The 25,733-nt window shown below is 46.8% G+C and overlaps 1 protein-coding gene across 1 annotated transcript in view; it reads right to left on the bottom strand.

Moving 5' to 3' along the window:
* Positions 1-25,733, bottom strand: part of TENM4 (teneurin transmembrane protein 4) — a 744,941-nt gene that overhangs the window by 541,529 nt on the left and 177,679 nt on the right. The gene's annotated exons all lie outside the window — the stretch shown is intronic.

The following is a 25,733-nucleotide window of genomic DNA, read 5'->3' as shown; positions in this document are numbered from 1 at the left end:
AGGAAGGAAGGAAGGAAGGAAGGAAGGAAGGAAGGAAGGAAGGAAGGATTTTAAGTTAGTAGGACACAAGACCCAAATCCAAGAGAGAGACAGAGAGACAGCAGTGAAGGAGATGAAGTCCCTATATAATTCCAGGCCAAATTTCCAGATAAATGCATCATGGAAAGGGTAGATGAGGGGGCCAGATATATAGACTACTTTTACAGAGTGCTCAATAAATGTTAGCTATTAAGACATAGCTAAGCACACAAATGTTATTCACCCCATCTCTATTACAACCTGTGAGATGATTTTTATTTCTCAGATTTTAGAGCTGGGAAACTGGGGCCTCTCTCCATGGGACTGGCAGAGCTATCTCTCTACAGCCAAAGTTAATAAAAAGGCAAGGGAGCAAACTCAGTGGAAAATAATTCGACACCATGTAGGAAAGGTGAAGAGACTAGCCTTTTATGACCCAGCTTTCCACACCCAGCAGATAGGCACAGCCAAAGACACGTGCAAAGATGTCTATAGAGGTATTATCTACAACAGTCAAACACTGGAAACAAATCCCCCTCAACAGTAGGACCGGTCACTTCTGGATACTTGTGCAAAGGAGTATCACACGCCAACAAAAATGAACACACTTGACCTACACAGTGTTTGAATGAATCTTGAAAACATGGGATTGAGCAAAGAAGACTGGGCACCAAAAGACACTTACGACGTGACTCCGTGGACACGACGTACAAAAACGGGAAAAGCCAAGCGACATTGCTTCGGTGCGCACACACAGATGTCAAGACAGCAAGGAAAAGAAAGGATGAGTTTTCATCAAAGGCAGAGTAGTGGTTTCCTCCAGGGTGGGGCGAGGGGAGAATGAGAGGGTTGTGGGTGGGGTGGGGCCCGGAAGGCTTCGGGAGCGTTGCCAGAGTTCCTCCTTGCTCGGGCGGTGACATGGGTGTCTGCTTCTTGATTACTCGCTGGCACCTATGTGTGTGGTATACTTTTCAGTATGAATACTATGTTTCACAACAAAACCTTCAAAACCTTCCAAACAAAACAAAAAGACAAGGATTACCTTCTAGGGGGGGACCCCAGACCGTCATCCCCAGAATTTAAAGCTGAGTCATTTAAAGACCTAACAGAACAGGAATTCGGCATGCAAGAAGAACGTGCCAATGCCAAGCCTCCAGCAGTGACCTGGGGGCTCGGTCTTCCTTTCCGATGGCAGAGAAAGCATCAACACCAGAGTTACATCCTACTGAGGCCCCAACAGGTCCACACCTTGGGTTCAATGTTTATGTTCCTTATTGCTAATCCTTACAACAGCACCCGATGTAACCATTAACAATTTACTATAGCTATGGGAATACGTGAACATTGCATCATCTTTTGGCCAGGAAGTGTGAGAACCAGGATTTAAGCCGGGTCCGTTCAGGCCGATGCCTCCAATGCCTCTGGTGCCATTATACTATATGGCCTCCTTCTACACCAGGCTCACATTGTTGAGGAACTTCTTTCATTGATTTATATTTAAAAATACATATTTCTTTAGTTTTGGGAGAGTGCGAGTGGGGAAGGGGCAGAGAGAAAGGGACAGAGGATCCTAAGTAGGCTCTGCGCTGACGGGCTGACAGCAGCAAGCCTGGTGCGGGGCTCCAACTCACAAGCCGCAAGACGACCTGAGCCAAAGTCGGCTGCTCAACTGACTGAGCCACCACCCAGGTGCCCCTTGAGGAACTTCTTTTACATCAAAGACTGAGCAAGGGAATTTTCTGGACTCCCAGAGCACGTGAATACTGACAGGTGTTAAGACTGTGTACCTGTCCCTTCCTCCCATTTTATAGGTAAGGACACAGATAAAGGCAGTGAGCTGCAGTGTGGTCCGCACCTTCGGCTGGGTCCTCACAGGAGAGCACAGAAGCCCTGTTCCCCCGGGTGGCTCACACTCTGGCCCCTCTGAGAGGCGCAGGGCCGAGTCTTCCGTCTCGTTGAAGAGATAACATGGTTTTTCTGGAACTCGGTGGTGACCTTAGGGAGCTTCCCTGAGCATCTCTGAGGCTCAGGGTGGAGACACTATCACGCTAACTCTGAGACACCTGCGCAAATCTCCCAACAAGCTACCTGGCACCCAGTAGGCATCTGATAAATAAATCCTTGTTGACTGAGTTTTCACGCAACGGTCTAGATGATTTAGGGGTTAGAGCAGAGGTCCTGCAAACCTCTCCTTCCTCAGAATGCATTCGGTTCTGGGAATTAGCAAAGGTGAACCCCTCCCTTTGTGGCCAGGGACCACCATGTCAGAAAATTCCCGCCAGGGCCAGAGAAAGGGGGTGTTGCTGACACACAGAGTAAATCTGTGGCAAATCTTTCAGAAGTGTCCACCATGCCTTGGAGAGAGCCTATTTGGGGTGTCTCGATTGGATCTATAATTCTATCCCTAAAGTCATTTGGCACATCTTTCCAAGGTTGCAAAAATAAAACTCCTGCCCGATAGAGGCAGTAAAAGGATTTGCAAAGAAAAAAAAAAAACCTTCGAATACTATTTTTAAAAAACTACCTTTTCCCCCTTTCCTTCTCTATCTTCACTAGAGACCTTTGAGTTATGAAGTGCACTTAGCACCATTAATTGCCATGGAAACTACAGCATCTTCCGCAGAATATGGTCAACTTTTTCTGCAGAGAGATTTTTTTTTTCTCTTTCAGCAGAGACTTTGAATAATGGGCTGTTTTTGTTCCTTTTGTGGGAAGACAAGTTTCTCCTCCCCCATCCCATTCTTTCTGATGTGTTACTTCCCGTGGCCACAGCTCCATGATAGCAGAAGCTGGTTACCAGGTTTCTGAAAGGCCAGGAAAGAGGAAGGATGGCCTCTGAATTTTAACTTTCTGCTGATGCTGCCCGTGGGATCCAGGTGTTCTCACCTGTTCTTCATCAATGATTTGCTCTTTACCCATTTTATTCAGCACCATTAACAACAACCCTAGTGGCAAAACTGTTTGATTGTGTGCTTACCATAAAAGCAATGAGTTTGATCCAATACTGTTATCTGGTACTTTTAGCTACACACCATGTATTCTCGGTGCACTAGATTTTCCTTAAAGGAACCATGTAAATATTAACACGGTCCCCCATTTTACAGGTGAGGAGACTGAGGCACAAAGAGATTAATCCACCCGCCCCCAGGCACAGAGCTAACAAACATGCTAAGAAAGATTTGGACACGGGCCCTCCTAATTCCAAACCTAGTCCATGCATTTTCTACCACGCTTCTAGTCTACCTTTAAAAGAAATGACAGTGTAACCCTCAGCCAGTAACTAAATCATTAATGAATTGATGGGATCATTAACTATTTATTAAGCCTTGACTACTTGCCAGGCACAATGCTGGGTCCCGTTTCAAATTTATCTACCCAGCAAACTCAGCCATCTGAAACTCTTCCGAGAAACAGGAATTATGCAAAAAAGCTTCTGAACCACCCAAACATATCACAACATTCACACGCTTTATTTATTTGAGAAATACTCCCCCAGCTTCTTCACTTTCTCTATACACAATGTGAATAAGCTGGTCATCTAAACTCAGAGATCTGGGTTTGTACTTCACATCTGTCACTCCCCAGCTATGTGGCCTTGGGTGATTTATCTCCTCCAAGCTGGTTTACCGTATTTAAAGGAGGAGTAATCTCAGAAGTCGGTTTCAAAGACCTAATTAGAAAACGCAGGTAAGGTGACTGTTCCAGTAACTGACATCTAGTAGGAGCTGAATATCCGTTGGTTCTTAGCCGTAGTTACAGCATTATGCATTCATTACAGACACGTTTACTATGCACCACTGGTTCCCAACACACCGTCCACCCCTGCTCTGTACTTAATTTCTCCTAAGAAAATGCCTGGGCAGCTGCAAGACTGAGACAACCGAGGACAGGGCTAAGCAGGGTGCCAGGCACAGGGCAGGCACAGGGCAGGCACACAGAAGTACCTGTGTTTGTGTTGCGGTTACCCAGGATACAAGGTACAAGGTGGGAGACGGCAGAGCTGGAATAGGACTACACATCCCGTGACTTCCAACCCTGCACAGTGGGGTAATTCGATTGCAGGCATTTGTCCCAGCTGAGGAATGGAGCCCCCCGAGTCCCTGAGGGTCCACGCTGCTGCCCTACACTCCCTTTTGCATCTTTCAAAAGTTCGGCTGGAACTTTGGTTCTTCTAATTGAGGCTGTCTGGTTTCCAGGCATTAAAGAAAGGAACAGTCCTAGGAAATATTGCCTCCTATCAATCCAACATTAGACACAATTCAATTTCTTAATGACATTTGTGATCATTATGCCATGTTTCTAATTGAAAATGAATAATTGAAATTCTAATTATTACTGGAGTCGATAGAAGGCGACTCTAGACAGCAACCTGTTAGGCAAAGGCTTTAATTCTCGGTCATTTTTTAAATCCAACAAGTGTCTGGTTATTCAATTATTTAACAAACATGCGTTTTGGGGGCTATACCCTGGTGAGAAGTTTAACATAGAAAGGACCCTGTAGTGGCTTTGTGTTTTGTTGTTTGTTTTCGAGGAGCTGTGTTAGGCTTCTGGTTTCAGGATCTGGCAATGTGGTAGAACGAATTTACAGGATCATCCTTCTTACCAACACCATATAGAAATGTAGGACAAAATCAAATGAAATAATTAAATAAGAAACATTAAACCAGAGCACTGGATAAAAGAGCTGAAGCTGTGGTGAGTGGCCCAGCTTAGGGCTGGGGTTTTAACATCCACTGTGGGGTGTGGGGGGAGAAGATGTAGACCCAGCTGCATGGAAAGGCAGGGGATGGAATGGAGCCGCTAAAGCCCCTGCATAGGGTCAGGACCTCAAAAGGGTCTCTTCCCTCCACAAATGAGATCTCTGCCCATGGAACTAGAGAGGTTGAGAAGCTTATTTTTGCTCAGGACTGTGCACAGAAAAAAAAAAAATACCCCATGATATGGAAAAACTCAATCCTGTACCATATGCAAGTACAAAACCCAAATTTATATCACCTCTGGGCTGCAGGAATTCTAAACGAAGAAATTAAAGTAAAATCTGGCCCAGGGCCAGTGAAACCTCTCTGGTGTTCGGTCAGATCAGGCACAAAAAATAGCTCTATAGATTCTGTAAAGGCACTCCCATGGCCCTGAATGCAGGGAAATCCCACTCAAATAAAACAATAACCACCACTAAAACCACATCACCCGAAGATGAGCTTACACACACACACACACACACACACACACACACACACACAAATTTACATATCACCCAAGAAAACACTTCCCCAGCAGAGGCACAATAAGGAAGCTTAACACTCTTGAAATACTAAAATTATCTGATAGATTATAAACGTCCTTAAATGACAAAAAAACGAAAAGTGAAGGAATAAAAATCATATTGAAAGGACAAGCCACTATGAAAAAATTAAAGGCAGGTTTGAAAAAGAACTAAATAAAACCCAAGACATTGAAAAACAAACAAACACACAGTCATTAAAACTAAAATCCAGAGGCTAGGGGCACCTAGGTAGCTCGGTTAAGCATCCGACTTCAGCTCAGGTCATGATCCTATGCTTCGTGGGTTCGACCCTGTGTCGGGCTCTGTGCTGAAAGCTCAGAGCCTGCTTCAGATTCTGTGTCTCCCTCTTGCTCTGCCCCTCCCCCACCTGCACTCTATCTCCCCAAAATAAATAAACATTAAAAAAATTGTTAAATAAATAAAATAAAATAAAATAAAATAAAATCCAGAGGCTAAATGATATAGGAGATTAAGTGCAGCTGAAGACAGGTCTAGGGAACTCAAAGATGAGTTTGAGGAAATTTCCCATAACGTAGCCCAGGGAGATAACTGGAAAATATGACCGATGTATTAAAATAAAGGTGGATCGAATCGCAAGAGCCAACATAGATCTCAGGGGAATTTCAACAGGAGAGAATAGGGAGGAAATATTTGAAGAACTAATAGTTGAGAATAGTCCAAAGTTGAGAACCACATAAAACTATGGAAGAGTCAAGGCAAAGAAAAAAAATAGTAAGGGCTCTGAGTGTTAGCTTCCTGTAGTTTTCTCAAGAAGACCATCCTTGGGAAGCCGAAGAATGAAGAGATTAAAAAGCAGCACGAGACTTGGCAAAATCATCCACGGGGAGAGCGGCGCTCAGTTGAGCAGTCTACGCCATAGTGTGTCAGCCAGAGAACTTAGGCAAGCACTGTACGAGCAAGTGTACAGAGTGGAAGACCGCATCAGTGTTCCTGATTCTTCATCCCACTTCATGCCCTGAACTTTCCAGTACTTCCCCACGAAGGCAGAGAGTTGAGACTATGCCCCAGGTATTCCACAGATCCAAGGGGGACAAGGGCTCAGGACCCAGACCAGGATCCAAGCTGCAGGGCGGAACCACACCCAGTGGAGTGCAGTTTACATCAGCTGACAGATACATGGGCTGCAACAAATTACTGTTTTAAGCTGCTATATTTTTGAGTGTCTCGTTAATGGTGCGCGATGTGGCGACAGTTGCCTAAAACATGTATTACCCCAGTAGACTTCCCAACTCGGAAGTGGACATTGTTGCTCATTTTATCCTTCAGGAAACTCAGAAGCTCCAAGAAGCAAGAAGTGATGTAGCTTGCCAATGTCACACAAGAGTAGGTTCAAGAGCTGAGGCTTATTCTGGACGTAAAGCCTAAACTTTGAACTTCTATGCAGACCGCTCTCCGCACGTTTGTTGGGTGAATGGGTGGATGAATGAACAGATGAATAACGACCCATCTACTGGGGCCAAACACATCAACTGCACTCACTCAGACTCACACTCAGGGTCTGGACACCTTCAGGCCAGGACAAATGCATCAGGGTACCCAAGGAGGCTCATTTTCCTTTTATGGGGTGTCTGAAGCACAAAGAGCTTGCCAGAAAATGAATCCTCTTTGTGCCAGGAGAAAAAAAAAAAGCACTAAAGTAGAAAATAATCACAGCCTGTCAGACGCCTTGGCATGCTGACGATCTTCATGGTCCAGCAGATGGTGTCAAGGATGTGACCCCCGGAGGCTCACAATAGGCAGCTGGCAAAGGCCTCATCTCAATGGACGGCACGGAGTCCCACAGCTGATCCGTGTCTTAGCGTATGGTATCTAGGAGCTGCCAGAGCACCAGCTGACTAGTAGAGCTCCCCCTCTGAACCACTGGGATGCTAAATAATGAATTGTCTTGTTCTACTTGGGGTGGGAACAGGCAGACCCTTCTGAGAGGTGACAGAGGGCTCCCCGCTCAAGTAACAGAATAAAGATGTTCAGACCCTCATCCCCCGCTGCGATTTGCCGTCTCAAGACAAACGGAAATAAAATCAATGATAAAATGAAAAGATTTGAGATGTGGATCCCACCTTTGATTTCCTAAAATACTTTAAAATGTATTCCTGGTCCAGTAGGGGGGAAAAAAAATAGACAAAGGATATGAAGAGTCTGCTCAGAGAAGAACAAACATAAACAGATAATAAACACGTGAAAGCTGTTTGGCTGTGCTGATAATTAAAGAAAGGCAGATGAAAACAACAATGGGAGAGCACCGTCTCCCCACCAGGCTGACAACAATGGGAGAACCTGCTAATTTCCAGTATGTGCCCCTCTTCAGCTTCCGCCGGCAGGAACAACATCTGGCAGGAGGACAATTTGGCAACAGGCACCGACACTGAACTATATATACTTTTGGGTGTCAGTTCTTTTATTAAGAACCGACCCTCCAGCTAGCACCTAAATATGCCTGGATAGGTGTAGACGTAATTCCCTAAAGAGTTCAAAACACAAGCAGCATCCGGTTCAGAAACCGAGAAATACTTGAGTGTCTGCGGACAGAGGAGGAGGTTGGCAATGTCTGATGTGTTCAGACCGTAAGGATGTGCGGCAGGCAGCTCACGAGAGCCAGTGAGTTCCTAAGAACGGGGAATGAAGCATCTCAATGTGCCAAGGCGGAGAAAATGACCTCTCTGGTGTAAATAAAACATGGGTCTACATTTGCTTTTTTTTTTTTCTGGAAGAATACCAACAAACGCTTTTAGAGTGGTCACCTTTGGAGAGAGGCAACTAGGAGCCTAAGGTGAGTTATGTGTTCTGTTTTATCTTCCCGTACTCTGTGCTTTCTGACCATGCACATCTATTTTGTTTTCTTTACGTTAATAGGAGTTATCTGGGCAGTGAGATGTAAAGGCCATTGTTGTTTTCCTTTCCCTTGGACACATTAAAGATCTAACAAATGTTATAGCTTGGTATCATACTGCACGTTGATTCTAACGCATGCAAGCGTGCCAGGCAAGCGAGGTCGGGGTGGAGGAGCAGAGGCTGGGAGACCCTGTGCACTGGGACGGACAGGGCAGGGGAGATGTTTTGAATCCCCGCGTGGGCTCCTTGGGAAAGCCCAAGAGGTTCTCCCCTGGGGACAACCAGAAAAAGAAGGAATCGGGGCTTGGAAGGTGGAAAGAAGGCAGCCTTGAAAACGTCAAGGGGACAAAGGAAAGTCTCGTACTCCTAGAAGGGCCTAGTGTGCCTTCTTAGGAGATAGGGAAAAGCAGGGGTGCCAGTGCTGGGGGAGGATGCCCCTGGGTTGACAGGGTTCTGTTTTGTTCAGGAGCATGGACAGGAGCCCCATGGGTCGCAGCTCATGGTACGAATCCTCCTGCAGGTTGAGGAGGCAAAACAAAGGCGCTTGCTATTTTCCATCTCAAGTGTCCAAGTTTTTTTTTTTTTTTATGTTTATTTGAGAGAGAGAGACACACACACACACACACAGAGTGCAAGGCGGGGAGGGGCAGAGGGAGAGGGAGACACAGGGTCCAGGCTCTGAGCCCGTCAGCACAGAGTCCAGTGTGGGGCCTGAAATCAAAGACCATGAGACCATGACCTGACCCCGGGTCAGATGCGTAACCGACTGAGCCATCCGGGTGCCCCCCAAGTTTATTTTCCCAGTGGACTCTCCGCTGAGAGGCACAGGCAACCCCTTTCTCCTTTACCCCTCTGGGCCCAGCACACAGTAGGACCTGTCTGTGGAACGAATGGGATGCTGACACCATCTGCTCAGTCTGGCCTCCCATTTTCCTGACACCTGGTTTGCACCTCTCACCCATCCCTGCACGCCTGAAGCCAGGTATCTGTTGGCAGAGCCCGAGTCCGCGGGCAGAAGTGATTTACGCACGCAAAGAAGTTCAAAGAACTCCTCCTGGGAAGGCTGACCTATTTCACCAGTTCGGTGATGTCTGAGCAATAAAGATTCATTTGACTCTATTAGATCAAATGTAAAAATAAAACTAAAATTAATTAAAAACTACAGCATCCAGCTCCTTACAAAAACACCTTTGATGTGCATTCAGCACACAGAACAGCTGCAGTTAGAGAAGGCAATGAGGTTTCAATTATCCCAGCTACTGGCGGAAAGAGATAACGTGGATAAAAGAAATCCACAGATAATCAAAATTTTAAAACCCTTTATTCTTTCTCTCCATTTCAACTTCATTCTTAGCACACTCTTGTGAGGACCTGTAAGGAGTGTTCAGGTTTGTTGAGTCTTCTCTCTTCTGTCCCTTTTTCTAAGAGGTAGAGAGATGTTAATAAGGCTTCCCGTACCGAGAAGCCACTGTTTGGTCAGGACAGGGCTGGGCTGGATTCTCTCCATTTGCCCCTCTAGCTCCTTTCTCTGCCCTTTCCTATGCTGCTCTGGGCTCCAGGAGGCTGATCTTTTGGGGTATTATTTGATTTTCCTTTCCTTCTGATACCTGGTTGGGTTTAGCCAATGGGAGGCACCAGCCTCAGGGTGGATTGAAAATAAGCCTGGGGTAATTATCCCCCACCCCAACTCCTCCCTGCTGTGCTGCGATTGGCAGTGGCTTCTTTCTTCTTTCTAAGGTGCTGTCCGGCACCCTCTTCTGCAGGTAAAACTCTCTCAGGATCTACTCCCACTCCTTCCCTGCTGATTCTAGTGTTGCACCATCCCTCACCAGTTTCCTTGAGACGCTGACCTTCGTTAAACTTTCCTCAATCACCTCATTTGAGAGTGAGACCAGTTCCCTGCAGTGACCACCTATCATCTCGTTTCGTACGCTCGTTTCCCAGAGGAGTGGAGAACCCCGAAGAGGATAGCAGATTTGTCTATGGTCACACCTCCAGGAACTGGCAGAGCTAGGCTCCCCAGCTGGGACTGTCCAACCCTGAAAGCTTGGAGATCTGACAACTTGATCACGTTGCTGAGAAACTAGAGCAGTCAGTGAGAATTTGCAAAATGATGCCAACTACAACAGAACCACTTTAAGATTTCATCTCAGAGTTGAAAGGATCAGAAAGCTGGGTCTTTAAGAGTGTCTGTGACAGCTGTGTCTGGATCTGGTAGGAATCCTGCCTTTTCTCAATTACCTTGCCTTCTGGATTCCAACTCCTAAAGTCTTGCTCCGAGCCTCACTCTGGCTACCTCCGGATTTCATGACTTTTACTGGGTCATCGGGCTTTGTGGGGGTGGGGCGTTTGGCAGTAAGATGGAAGCTCAGGTAGGTGACTAGTCAACCCTCTCTGCCTTCGTTCATCCATCCATCCGGTCACACCACAATCACTAGGGGACAGTTCTGTTCCAGGCCCTGTGGGGTTGCCAGGATAAGCAGGGCATGGCAGGGCACCCAGTCAGGCAACTGTCACGTAGGTGAAGAGATCTGCACAGGGGAGAGTATACACAAGGAACACCAGAGGGTGCCTCACCTAGCTGGGATCAGTGGCAAAGTCTTCCTGGAGAAAGCCGGCCCTGCATTGCATTTTAAAAGATGAGGAGGGGTTGGTTTGATGGAGGGATGGGAGGCAGGGGAGTGAGGTAGAGCAAAAGACGATGTGATGCAATACCAGAGGTTCAGCATTTCTGAGCACGGGATGCACCCCGTGGGTAGGAGATGGGCTGAGAAGGCACATAAGGACTAGTCACGGTGGACCTTGCTCATTGCACCAAGGAACTAGGCCTAAGTAATGAGACTAGCACCCAGGGTCCAGGCCAGCCTAGAAGCCTCAAAAGCTGGATGCTGTCTCCCAAAGAAAACATGTTATACCTTCCTAAGTAACTTTTTAAAAAAATTGTCACCATTCAGGAGTGAGTACAATAGTTTAACGAATCCCAGTAGACCGATCGCTCAGGTTGCCATTCCTTAGTTTCCTCCAGTTTCAGGTCAGGATGGGATGTAGGGCCTGAAGTACACCAAGCTTGCAGGTGCAAAGGTCCTCAGCTAGGAGAGAACAGCGGGAGGGGTCACAGGCCAGCTGGCCGAACGAACACCGGCCAGAGGTGCTCCTGGAAGTCTGATAGCAGCCACGGCAGGCAAGTGCTGATCTACTTGATTCCGTTCACCTGCACCTTGGAAGGATGGGGGCGAGGGGTACTCAACTAGTGCAATAAAAATAATAAACAAGAGAGAGTGGACATGTGTCTTTGGCACATGGACTGCCAGACATCTGCCAACCAGGCCAAACCTCCCCAAGTAGAGGCTTCTGGAATAAAAGAGAATACACAGGCTACCGGAGCAGATCACACAGAACCTCCACCTGACCATTATCAAAGCCACTGCACATGCTGTTCAGGAGGGAAAACTTCAAACTGAACCCGAGACCAGAGAGTATCCCAACTCTGCAAATGCTATTGTTAAAAATCATCACAGATAATGTGGTTTTAATTAGAAGGGTTGAGACACTGGCAAACGTTCAGAAGGCTTGTCATCTGAGAATCTGCTGGCATCGTGGATGCAGACAGTCTGCAGAATGTGGGCCTGGTCGGGTGGAAAAGTTCAAGCCTTCTTGCAAACACCTGTGACTGAAGGGGTCGCTCGATTTGTGGTACAGACTGAGCAGATGGAAAAGCTAGTGTTATCCTCCTTACATTAATGAGGAGGAGGAGGAAGGACGTTTGGTGGCTTGTCATGTGCCAAAGTAGAAAGGGTTTTATAGTCAGGAAAAAAAGGCCTCTCTCTCCAGTACCAATGGTGAGATCTTGGGCAAGATGCAGTATCTTTCTAAGCCTTGGTTTCCTCATGCGTCTAATGAAGACAACCATACCCACACCCCCAAGGGGTTATGGGAAAGATTCAGGGAATTCATGCACCTTGACACCAGAAGTGACCTGGTATGAGCTGGATGCTCAGAAGGCATTTCCTCTTCTTTTCCTGCTTCCCCAAGCTGGTAGGCAGCGGGGCCTGTATCTGAACCCAAGTCTTTGTGAAGCCAAAGGCTAATGCCCTTCAACAATGTCACACAACCTCTCACCCTTCGCGGCAAGGGACTAGGACAGGGCTTTATTTCACAAGGGTCAAGTCTGCAGTAATCAAAAGTGGCCTTGATTTATAAAACACCAGTTTGCAACAGTGAGAAGTTTCCTGTCTGTATCTCTGACTCCTATCACTAGGGAATCTTTCCTGGCAGTGACTCCATTACGTACCAATAGATGGCCAGGCCTCTCAGCACATCACATAATCCTTGTCTGCTAACTGAGCCAGGGGCTTAGGCAGATGTAGTCATTTTAACCAGGGAGGCTCAGGAAAAACTGCTTGTTATTTTTAAGCAGGTGCCCCCCACGGGGCTTCCTAGAGCGGTGGGTATGTCAGTTATTCATGTGGGCTGCCCCCATCTCTAGGCAGGCAGATGCCCTTCATACTCATCTGACACGAAACAAGCCCAAATGGGCAGCCTGAAAATGAGTTTCAGTACTGGCTCCACCACGTCCTCGCTGTGTGGCCACGACTGGTTCTGCCACTTCTCTGGTCCATTCCAAAATGACAATGACTGAACATGGTTGGTCCAGAAATACAGACTATCTACAGCGTGTTGTGCCTTGTGTTCAGTACTAGAAATATGAGAAAGATTTATACTCGGGCTTGGAGGAGCTCACAGTTCTGAAAAAAGTTGGAGGGTGTTGCTGGGACAGAAGTAGACATGCAACGCTGAGAATACTGCTTGGCTCGAAGGAGGGAATAGTCAATTATGTGCCTACTCAGACTACATCACATGGCTTGGCTGAGGGTCAAATAATGCAGAGGATGTAAACTGAAAATACTGTTTCAAAGTAAGCTAGTATTCGTTTGTCTTCCATCCATCCACTTTTTCATACACTCTTCACCCATCTATTCACCCATTTAAACAACAAACATTTGTGTCTGCTATGCACCAAGCACTAGACATTGGTCATACATCAGTGAATGGAATGGATGAAAACCTCTGCCTTCCTGGAACTTACATTCTAGTGAAATCCACCACCCATCCATCCCATCTACCCAACCATCCCATCCATCTATCCATCCATTCCAACCATCCCATCCACCCATCCATCCATCCCAACCATCCCAACCATCTACCCCATCCATCCTCCCATCCATCCCAAACATCCATCCCATCCATCCATCCATCCATCCATCCCAACCATCCAACCTATCCATCCATCCATCCCATCCATCTATCTACCACCCATGTATCCTTATACCCATTAATTCAATCAGCAAGAATCCATCAAACACCTACTATGCATCTGCCACTGCAATGGGTGCTAGGAAGGAATTAAGACAGAAAACAAACAAGAACTGCCCTTGATTGTCATGCACTGTGGTTACCCAGGCAGGATCCCTGGCTCTGTGCCATCTTCTTGGGGCCTACATGCAGACAATGACCAGTCCTGCCCTGAGCCACACCACTTCTCTCCTCAGAAAGCTCCTTCATCAAGAAGACAACTGGGTTACGAAAATGATGTTTTTCGAGCTCAGAATTTCTTTTTCTTGGAAGAAAAAAGAAAGAAAAGAGAGAGAATGAAACCACTTTCACACAACAGCCAAGTTGGTTTGTAATCACCCTGGGCTCCAGGGTGGCTATTTTCTTTTTTTAAGTTTATTTATTTATTTTGAGAGAGAGAGAAAGAGAGAGAGAGAGGAGAGAGAGAGAGAGAGAGAGAGAGAGAGAGAGAGAGAGAGCGCACACGAGCAGGAGAGAGGCAGAGAGAGAGGGAGAGAGACGAACCCAAGCAGGCTCTGTGCTGTCAGCGCAGAGCCCAACAAATCAAACGGTGAGATCATAACCTGAGCCAAAATCAAGAGTTGGATGCTTAACCAACTGAGCCACCCAGGCACCACCAGAGTGGCTATTCTTGAACAACAATTTGCCATGAGGCACAGGGGCTGCTGTTTCTGCTTGCCCTGACCAGACAGGTATGGAGAATGGGGCCGTCTCCTGGTAAATTTCTGATAGGAGTCCTGTAGACTGGACTTTGTGTATGGGGAATTTCCTGGTCAATACCTCCCCCTCTGCTGAACCCCATGCCCAAAACCCCAGCCTGCATCACAGCGTAAGCAATGCCTAGCAGGGGACCTCCGCGAGGGAGTTTGGCTTCCTTGGGCTTTGGTGAGGGGGCCTAGCAGAGCTGCCTTCATGTTTCTGCACCAAGCCCTGAGCCAGAACCTGTGGGATGGGTATTTCTTAGACACCAGCTGTGCTCCTGGCCTTGTGTTAAGGCCTGTTCCCATGCATAATGCTCACCACCATCCCAGGAAGTGCTGGAGAATGGGTATGGGTTTCTTCTTGGGGTGATGGGAATGTCCTAAAATTGATTGTGGTGACACTTTCACAACTCTGCGAATCTATGACAAGCTGCTGAATTGTACATGGGTGCTTTGTGAATTATAATTCAATAAAGCAAAGCAAAGATGCGTCACTAAGAAGGAATCATTTGAATCTGTATTTTCTCACTCAAGGTCTGAGACTCTTTTCTTTGTTACCAAACAATAAAATTCAGCTCCTGCTCTCAAGAAGGCTATTTTCTAATAGGGAAGAGAAGCCAAATGAATGACTTACAATACAAGATGGAACAGGGACGTGCTCTATGGGAGATTTAAGCAGGAACACAGGAGGCTGTCAGAACCAGCTTACACAGAGTGTGGATTCGAGGCTTCCAAAGTGGTGCTGGGCATGCAAACCTTTTGGCCCTCTTCCCCATCAGAACACGGGTCATATCACACAGCTAGCTCCAGGACTGGGGACAAATCTGCTTAAGCAGTAACCCCAGATTTTGTAATAACAACCTTAACATAGATATGGTGTTTATGATAGGCCAGATACTCTTCTAAAGGCTTCAGATATAATAACTTCTTTACTCTGCTGCACAAGCCTATTAAGGTAGGTAACTATCACCCCATTGAGACTTAAAGGTCAGGGAAATGAAGTAACTCACCCAAGGTCAGACAGCTAGTAAATGGCAGAGCTAGGATCCCAGCCCTGGTTTTCTGGCTTGAGTTAGTATTCATAACCTCTACACTAGGAGGCTAATAGGTTCCTTTGGGATCCTGTCTCACTTCCATGCCTCTGCTTTGTGCCCTTCTTCCCTAAGACCCAAATTCTAAAAGACTGTTGTGGTTGGAGTTACCCTTGTGGTGAGTGGCCACATTACAGGGTGGTAAGGAATATGTACTAAGATGAAGCACGATCCCGTAGCAAACAGAACAGGGGAGAGGAAAGTCCTAGCCTAGAAGCTGGTGGCCTAGGTTCTGGAAGCAGCAGTGCCACTAAGTCCCAGCATTCCTTCCTTGCTTCTCTCCAGGCCTCAGGTTTGTCCTCTGTGAAATGAAGGGGTTGGATAGGTGACTTTAAGCTGCCTTTTGCCCTAAAACCCTAGGACCCTTGGTCCAAGGCCTGGTACCCCACTCAATTACACTGTGTTGGGCTGCCCTCTGACTTTGAGTCCTGGATGCACACTGCCCCTACCTGTGACCATCCAAGGAGGCCCCCTGACCACACAGATCTGGGGCTGTATTGCCCAGTAACCCTTGTTCATGCTTGACTCTGTCTGCACCCTCGCCCTGTCTACCAAGGAAACAGCCACTCCTTCCTAAATATCCCTTTCTGTATCAGCCATGCCCCACTCACACTAGCTGGCCTAATCATTATTTATGAATGAATGAATGAATGCCTGTAACAAACCCTTATCACAAGGCAGCAATGATGGTTTACTTGTCTGTCTTCTCTACAATGCTACAATATCACCACTGCTTATGGTGTTTGTTCTAGGCCCTGCTCTGGACATGTTCAGGATAAAATAATTGGGACTGAATGTTCTACAGAGGGCACAAAATGTATGACTTCAGAGCTGACTCAGGAAATCTGGGATCCACACCAGTGGGAGGCTGTGGGGCACACACAGCCAGTACCGAGAAGCCTAGCTACGGGAGACTAAAAGCGTGTGACACATGACAAGGGTCACAGGAATGTGAGCTCCAGACACCAACAGCACAAGAGGTTGGCATCATTCACTCCCCCTCTGGGCCGGGCCTGGGCTGGGGGTTCAGACACAGAGGAGATTTGAACTGTTCACTTTCCTGTTTGGCTGGCTCCAAAACTCTGGACCGGTGCTGTCCAACAGAACCTTCTGCAATGATGGAAACATGCAATAAACCTGTGCTGTCCAGTATGGTACCAGGCACACGTAGAACTGAGTACTTGACATGTGGCTCCCACAACCCAGGGACTGATTTATTTTGCTTTATTTTATTTTAACCAATTTAAATTTAAATAGTCTGTATGACCAGTGACTACAGGTCTAGGCCTATGTGACACAGCCACTGTACTAGCAAACCTAGCTCCTCCTTGATTGTGTCTCCAGCCCTGGCATCAGAAACCTGGACTCTGGTCTCAGTTCTGCCTCTGACGAGCTATGGGCCTGGGACTAGTTGTTGTGACGCCTTGAGCCTCAACTTCACGGGGTCGATGGAGAACGAGAAGGGGAACATGTATGGAAATGGCCTGGTGCATCGTGGGCACTCAGTGAGCCATGGTGCCCTCCTATGTTCCCTGTTTACTCTGATTGGTCCTATTGTTGGAGTTTATAGTCTCTCAGCTGTCCTAATGATTCCTACAGATTCCGACCTGTCTTTCCCTCTTGCTCAGCTTGGGTCTGAGCCCCACACCAGTGACCCATGTGAACGTCTCTTCCTACTCGCCATTGGGTCTGGAGGCCAGCCGGCGGTGGGGGAGAGGGGGATGCACAGAGAGAGCTGTGGGCACCATAGGACATGGTGACTTACACATTTTGGGGCATTGTTTTTTCCTTAGGAGGTGGGGTTGGGGATGAAAGTGTTTAAAAAATCCCAGATCTTGACAAAACAAAGCCAGTGCCTTCTTCCTTCTACGGCCTCTCAAATTTCTTCCCTGATCCCTAGAGACAAATACGGGGGCAGGCCTCCGAGTTCCTCCAAAGAAAGATGTTATGCTGCCAACATTTGGTTTCTTGTAACCTCTGGATGGATGAAAGCAAGTCATGTGCATGGTCCGTGGAGACTCCAAAGGGGCCTGTGGAGGAACATGAGATCACAGCCCAGCAAGGGTTTTCTTACGTGTTGAGAAAAATAGCCTTCAGGACAGATTGCTTTTTCTCAAGGCAGAGACGATGTGATGGAAGAAAAAAAGCCTCAGAGCTAGGAACCTGAAGTTACAGTGGTTTGTGAGTGCCCATAAGTGCCAGGCATGAGGCTCGAATCTTCCTAGTCAGGACGGGTCCCAGCTCTGCACTTGACTTGGAAAGTCTTGCGGGCTCAGTTTTCTCCCCAGCAAAATGGAGCCATAATGATGCCTGCCTCGCAGGGCTGCCGTGAGAGACAGCACAGAAAGGCGCAGACTTGTCAACTGCTGTGTAGCACACAATTCATTGACGGTTTCCAGTGTCTGTCTGAGTCCTATTCACGGAGGCCAGCCACTGATCTGATACTCCAATCTGGACCTTTCTTTGAAAATTACCAGATTCAACAAAAACATCTGGCTCGGGGCAGGGAGGCCCCAAGGCAGTGGACGCCAGCCTTGATGATTAAATTACTACTAGACCTGGCGAGAGCTGAAAACGAATTTCATAAGTGTAAACGGCTCGTTCCATCCCTTTCCCCCAATGCTTTGAAGATGAGTCTCTTTCCCTCCCCATTTCCTCACTATAGCAGGAAGAGAAGCTTCGGAAATGAGACCTTAAGATGCACCTCTGAAAACAATTTAAGAAGGAATGTGTGATACAGCGAGTGGTAAGAAGCAGCTTGGCGTATTTGGTTTTCAGAGAAAGAGAGAGATACTTAGATTCAAACCCCAGCCAAGTCCTAGGCTGACTATGTGATCTTGGCCAAGTTGGTTAACATCTCCGAGCCTTTAAATAGCTCAGCTATAGCATAGGGATACTGAAAACTACATAGAAGGGCATTTTAGCAATTCATCGGGGGACACCTAAAGGTGACTGATATGGAAGGCGCTTAGTAAATACTCACTGAATTGAGCTGAAATGAATCAGTGCACACTATTCCTTTAGCTACCACCTCCCACCCCTTCCAATACCTTTGGTGAAGGCTCAGCTTTGCTAGCTCTCCCTGAACCTGTGCCTGCCCAGCACAACATTCTTTTCCAATGGGCTCAGTGGCGAGAGGAAGATGGAAAGCATTTGGCCAGAATGCCGACCTCATTAACTCCCCCGTCTCTCCATCTGCTATCTATCAGGAACCCACAGCAAGGAGGCAGGTGACCAATAAAAGCCCTTCAGTTTCCCTTTGCCTCTGGGCCAATGTGTGTCCATGCAAAGCCACCCACAACCGTGGGCCCCTGGCAGAGCTCAGCTCTGGTGATTCGTAGCTGGAGCAGGGGCTGTTCTGGGCTCACAAAAAGAGAGCTGGAGTTCACAGCCAACTTGGAGGCAGCAGCCGGGCCCAGCTGGCCTCCTCTGTAGGTCAAGAGAGAGTCTGAAAACCAGCAAATGACACTGCAAATGCAGTGGAGTAAGGAGGTCATTATTCACAGTGCAGGGATCTCCGATTTAAGTGAGTTTCCTTATTCCCCAAGGGCACTGAACACATTGCTTGATTTGTAAAAGGGAGATTTACACTTTAGTTTTTCAGGAACATGCAGTTTGCAGAAAGTAAAGTACAAGGAGTCCATGTAGATGGTAAACGCTCAACAAATGTGAGCTGTTGTTATTACACCAAACAGATGCCGAGAACTTTATGCTTCTGGCTGGTAGGACCCTGATTTGACTCTGAGTTTCCCGGCAGCCCATGGGAAGCAGCAAACGTGATGAGTTTCAGAGTTTCCAATGCCTTCAAGTATACACAGGATGCTATCCCACAATGAGTGCAAATGTTACGGGTATTAAACCAGAGAGTAGTATCTTCCACAGGCTGTCACAGGATGGGCATTGGATAATGTGAAGAAGGTGTTGAGGAACATCCCCACGGGAAACGCAGGGGCCAGCTTCCTCAAGCTGACTGTGGCCCTTACTCAGCAGTGCCTGTCTGTAGAGAAACCGTGCTACCCCCCTCCCTGAGATACCAGGGCAGCAGCTTAATGATGGCTGGAATCACTGCTCCTATCCCAAGCCACTGGCACCCGGCATCCACTTTTGGCCTTTTTGTTTTGTCGGCAAGGGAATTAGAGTATTATTAATTAACCAATCAGTCAAATAAGCCTCATTACCATTAAAGAAGAGAAAGTAAGCTTTATTTATGCAATTATAAGGCATTTAAAAAACAAAGAGATTATTATTAATACTTGAGCCTGGCAATCTTCCCAGAGTGGTAAACCGACAAGGGCTTTGTTGTTGAAGAGGCAACACAGTGGTTACAGATTCCTGACTCTCTACTCCAAGCTCCTGATGTACGCAACGCCTCCTGAATGTTCAGGAAGATTCTAAAGGCTCCTCTGCCCTCCGTGCTGTTTGGGGAAAACAGCAGTGGGTTGAGAATTAGGGGGCTGGCATACTCTGTGACCCTGGACAAACAAATGGCCTCTCTGGACTGGTTATTTTAAAGCAGTAGCATGTTAGAAAGTGAACAAAAATCACTTTGTAAAGCTTTTGAAAAATACTTGGTTTCCATCCCCACTTCAGACCAACTGAGTCACAATCTCTAAGGGTGGGGCCAAGGAAATGGTATATTTAAAAAGTGTTCCGGGGCAACTGGGGGGCTCAGCCGATTAAGCGTCCAACTCTTGATCTTGGCTCAGGTCATGATCTCACGGTTCCTGAGTTCAAGCCCCGCATTGGGCTCTGTGCTAAAAGCAGGGAGCCTTCCTAGGATTCTCTGTCTCCCTCCTTCTCTGCCCCTCCCCTGCTTGTGCATACCCTTTCTTTCTCTCTCTCTCTCTCTCTCGAAAAAAAAGAAAGAAAGAAAGAAAGAAAGAAAGAAAGAAAGAAAGAAAGAAAGAAAGAAAGAAAGAAAGGGACGCCTGAGTGGCTCAGTCGGTTAAGCGTCCGACTCTGCTTTCGGCTCAGGTCATGATCTCACAGTTTGTGGGTTCGAGCCCCACAATGGGTTCTGTGCTGATAGTACAAAACTCGCCTGGGATTCTGTCTCCCTCTGTCTCTGCCCCTCCCCTATTCGCTTGCGTGCTCTCTCTCTAAATAAATAAATACATAAACTTAAAAAAAAAGTGCTCCAGATGATTCTATAACACAAGTGAGGGTTGCCAACCATGGCCTGGTTGCTCTCTAGGTCTGTTCTACTTGTTTTTATGTTTATTTATTTTTGAGAGAGAGAGACAGAGTGCAAGCAGGGAAGGGCAGAAACAGAGAGGGAGACACAGATCTGAAGCAGGCTCCAGGCTCCGAGCTGTCAGCACAGAGCCTGACATGGGGCTCGAACTCAGGAATGGTGAGATCATGACTTGAGCCGAAGTCGGACGCTTAACTGACACAGCCACCCAGGTGCCCCAGGTCCATTCTACTTTTGATCTCACCAACACTTGCCATTTCTTGAAGATTTCTGATCTGGGGCTCTCAGACACAAATGTCTGCAGCCAGACCACATGAGTGCAGCCAGGCCCAATGAGTGAAATGAGTCAGGTCTGGAGAAAAGATGCTAAACTGACTAAGCATAACACCTGATTTAAGACATGATACAAGAAAATTCAAAGAGCCAAATCCAGAGTATCTGCCAACTGTACATCCTCGAGGCCCCAGCGTGAGATCCCTGATGAACGGACAGACCCCTGTGCCCTCTAGTGCTACGGAGTTTAGGAGTCTAGCCTGCACTCTTCGGTATAGTAGCCACTGGCCACACGTGGCTCCTGAGCCGTGAAGTATGGCTAATCCTAAGTGACATGTGCTGTCAGTGTAAGAGACACATGTCAGAGAATGAGCATGCAAATAGGAACTTCACATTTCAGTCAGTAAATTTTCATGTTAACTCCACGTTGAAATGATATGATACTCTGAATGTATCATGTTAAAGAAAATATTTTATTAAGATTAATTTTAGCTGTTTCATTTTTTCAAATGTGACGACACGAAAATTTAAAATATCACGTTTCTGGGGCGCCTGGGTGGCTCAGTCGGTTGAGCGGCCGACTTCGGCTCAGGTCATGATCTCGCGGTCCGTGAGTTCGAGCCGCGCGTCGGGCTCTGTGCTGACAGCTCAGAGCCTGGAGCCTGTTTCAGATTCTGTGTCCCCCTCTCTCTGACCCTCCCCTGTTCATGCTCTGTCTCCCTGTCTCCAAAATAAATAAAACGTTAAAAAATAAATAAATAAAATAAAATAAAATAAAATATCACGTTTCTACTCCCCAAGTGCTACTGTGGGCCATTTGACTTTAATTTTTTTCATGCATGCATCCGTGTCTTCCTTGTGTATGCGTTTTTTCAAGATTTTTCTCCCAGCAATAAACTCTACCTCCTCTATTCAACTAGTAGGATGCTAATATGGAAGATAGGGATCCAGATAAAACACTAGTCTTTTCTAGGGCTGGGAAGATACAACACCTATTCCCATCTGCCACCCTCTGCCTAGCGTGGGTCCTTGTAAATGGCCACAACAATGGTCTCAGGGCTTTCCCTCAGGTATTTCCTCAGTCTGGATGTCCTTCTTATTGCCCACTCAGGGAACTCCTACTCATCCTTCAAGACCCAGGTCGAATGCCGTCTCCTCTGTGAAGCCCTCCCAGGTCTCCCAGCTAGAGTAAGGAGCACCCAGCTCAGATCTGTATTGTAACACTCCTCCCAGAAATATTTGTGGTCTTTTGACCAGTTGGTCTCCTTCATTAATACTTTTTTTCATATAAAATATTTATTTATTTTTGAGAGAGGGAGAGAGAGACAGCATGAGCAGGGAAAGGACAGAGAGAGAGGGAAATACAGAATCTGAAGCAGGCTCCAGGCTCTGAGCTGTCAGCACAGAGCCCAATGTGGGGCCTAAACTCACAAACTGGGAGATCATGACCTGAGCCGAAGTCAGATGCTTAACGGACTAAGCCACCCAGGCGCCCCTTCATTAATACTTCTTGAGTACAAGGCCAATCCACTCTTCTTCGTATTCCCAAAGCCAAACTCAGGATCTGACACATGCTCAGTAAATGTTGGACGAATGGATAGATGTTCCTCATCAAAGGGAAGTATCCTTCTTCATTCTACCATCCCCTCAATAGACACTTACTGAGCATCTCCTATGTATCAAGTGTATGAAGCACAGTCCAGGCACAGGGAGTGCAGAACTGAGCAAAGCAGACAAAAATGCCTGCTCTTGTGACCTTCCATGCTAGTGCCAGAAAGCACCTTGCATCATTCTGATGCCCGGGCGTTCAGTAAGGATTCACAAATGTTGCTGCTGAAGAAGAGGAATGATGGGGGAGGGGGAGGGAAGGGGATAAGTTCCTGGGCCCCAGAGCCCATCCTTCTGAAAGGTACAGGCCCTTCCATGTGCCAGTGGTCTCACCAGAGACTTCCTTAACAGAGTCTTTACAACCTTGCACTTACACTGTGTACTAAAGAGTTTAGGAGGTGCAATAACAGTGTGACAGCAGGTATTTATTGGTTCTGATAGAGACAGAGGAGGCTCTGAATTGACCGAAGCAGGGCTTTCACTTTTCTTACAGGCACAGCACAAGTGACCAGGGAGACTGGAGACTGGTAAGACTTCCACGGCCATCTAGAAAGAGTAACCCAAACAAACAAAACAGAACAAAAATGGAAGCTTTTGCATTCATGAAACAAAGGCGCTCTGTCCTTGAGTTGCAGAGTTTTGTGGGAGAGGCAGGCACATACACAAATTGGGAGATACGAGCCAGGATGGGACAAAGGCTACCTTCCTTTGCAAGCAGACATTTCCTTTGGCTGTCTCGTGGCACGGCCAAGCTCAGGCTGCACAGAACCAGCAACTCATCTTCTGTCCAGTCTCACAGAATGACCCACCGTCTACCTAGTTACCCCAGCCAGAAATGGGGAGCCACCATGGTCACCTTCTCACCATCCCCATGAAGTCAGTCACTGAGTCTTGTCAGCTCTGTCTCCTGTACCCGTCTCTCCAGCCACCAGCCACCCGGCCAGCACCAGCATCCCAGCCCACCACCTTCACGCACCCAGTGACCGCACAGTCTTCTCGCTGATCTCTGTGTGTCTGTTCCTGACCCGACTCTCACCCCACCTCACCCCGATGTCCTTCAGAGGCCGCCTACCCTATTCAAATCCAGAGATGAAGGTCGTAACATGAGAAGAAGGTCAGAAATGCTTCACGGTACAGCCCAGAATCTTAATTCTAAGGGCTGGAAAGATGAAAGTTAATGCTGGATAAGCTATCTAGAATGATGGAGGACATGTAGGGAGGAAGTGTTGGGAGTCAGACACACATGGCTTCAAATTTCAGACCTGCCACTGCTTGCTTTGAGACCAAGCAGAAATTACTCAACATCTTTGGTCCTTGGTTTCCTCATCTGTAAAAAGGGACCATCACACTCACCTCTGTGGAATAGAGTCTCTTAGCTTATATACTATATAGCATAGAGAATCAATAATATGAGCCATATATAGCACTCAGTCCAGTATCTAGCACATAATAAATTCTCAATAAATAGTAGTTAGCTAAAAATATTTGCAGATAGTAGGTCTTTGTCTCCTTAGGGAATACCATCACTCAGACAGAATCTGGGTCCTGCTCCAGATAAAACACTTCATTACTGGAAAGTTCCAGATGCCTGTACAACCTTCTATAAATTGATCACATTTTTTACCATGCTGGGATAACCTACCGCGACCCCCCCCCCCAAATAACCAAGACAGAGGATCCTTTCTGTTCTTATCATACGAGCATCAGGAGTCTCCAGCCGTTTAGGCTTTGAGCTTCTTAACATCATGTAAAGAAGGAAACATAATGTTTTAAAATTCCCAATGTTCAAGAGAAAAAAAAAAGTGTTTAGGAGAAGCACAAGCCATTCTGGAACTGAGACCAGAAAGAATTTTCTCCCTTTTGAACTCAAAAGGGAGAAGTTGGGATAATTCAGCCAATTCTTCCCTAAAGGGTTGGGTTGTAAATATTTTAGTCTTTCGGGGCCACATGCTGTCTGTTACAACTACTAAACTCTGCTGCTACAGCACAGAAGTGCTACATGCAATATGTGAACAAACGAATATTACTGTTTCAATAAAACTTTATTTATAAAAATCAGGCATCGGGGCCCATGGGCTGTAGTTAACCGACCCCTGGTGTAACATAATAGACCACACTCCAGCTGTCTGAACACTGTGAACCTTAGTTTTCTATTACAAAAGATGGGAGTTGCTCGCTTAAGCGAGAAAGCGAAATAAAACACAGGCAATCCTCATTTGTGGAACATGTATTTGCGAATTTGCCTACTCACCAAATTTTATTAGTAACCTCCAAATCAATACTCATCGCACTCTTGTGGTCTTTTACAGACATGCACGGAATGTGGAAATTTGAGTTTCCCAATGCACGTATTCCCAGCTGAGGTTGAACGAGGCAATGCTCTGGGTTCTTGTTTCAGCTCTCATACTGTAAACAAGCATCCTTTTCGCGGTCTATTTAGTGCCACATTCTTCACATTTTTGTTGGTGATTTTGCCATTTAAAACGGCTCCAAGCATAGTGCTACGGTGCTATCCAGTGCTCTTAAACAAGAAGGCTGGGATGTATGTGCCTTACAGGAAGATACGTGTATTAGCTAAGCTCCATTCGGGGATGAGGTATAGCACTGTTAGCTGTGAGTTCAGCGTCAATGAATCAACAGTATATATTTTAAAAAGGTGCTTCATACAGAAATTACATATGAGATGATGCATTGATCAGCTGATGAAAATGTTCTGACCAGAGGCTGGCAGGAACCTAGCTCTGTACTTCTCTAGGGGCAATGGTTCGGTTGCACTAATTCAGCGTTCATGGCTACTTGATAGAACATAACTACTGGGATCAAGGAGAACCACCGGTAGACGAACATGTCGTCCAAAGTAGCTAACAAACAATGCCATTATAAAACTCTCAGTTAATAGCGATGCTGTGACTGTGCTGTTATTACTAGTTAGTCACAGGAGTCTTGCTTCCTCATGCTGCAATACTGCTATCACTAATTAAACACGCTACTTTAATTCTGTGTGTATTAGTTAACAAGAGGGCTATATGGCTGTTACTAGGTGGTTGTAGCAACATCAGCCAGAGAATGTGTCCCTCACTTCTTTTTGCCCTTGACTTCCTGAAGGCAATATACCAAAAGTAAAGCCTTCCTACTGACCATCCCCTGAGGGCTTCTGCAGACAGAAAGCAGGAAAAAGTGCGCTCTGGAGCCATGATTTGGGGCAAAGATTAGAGCGGCCGCTTTGGGGAGGGGGGTGGAGGGAAGGGAGCTGTAGTTAGTGGGAACTTTTGGCTGGGCCGGCTCCTCTTCAGGACCCTCACCTCCCCTGATGGCTGAGCGGGCTCTGAGAAGGAGCAACCCCTCTGCTTGCTGCCCTA

Source organism: Felis catus, chromosome D1 (genome assembly GCF_018350175.1).
Source record: "Felis catus isolate Fca126 chromosome D1, F.catus_Fca126_mat1.0, whole genome shotgun sequence".
NCBI classification, from domain to species: Eukaryota; Metazoa; Chordata; class Mammalia; order Carnivora; family Felidae; genus Felis; species Felis catus.
Note: the sequence above shows the minus strand (reverse complement) of the source record. Positions and strands in the feature narration are given on the sequence as shown.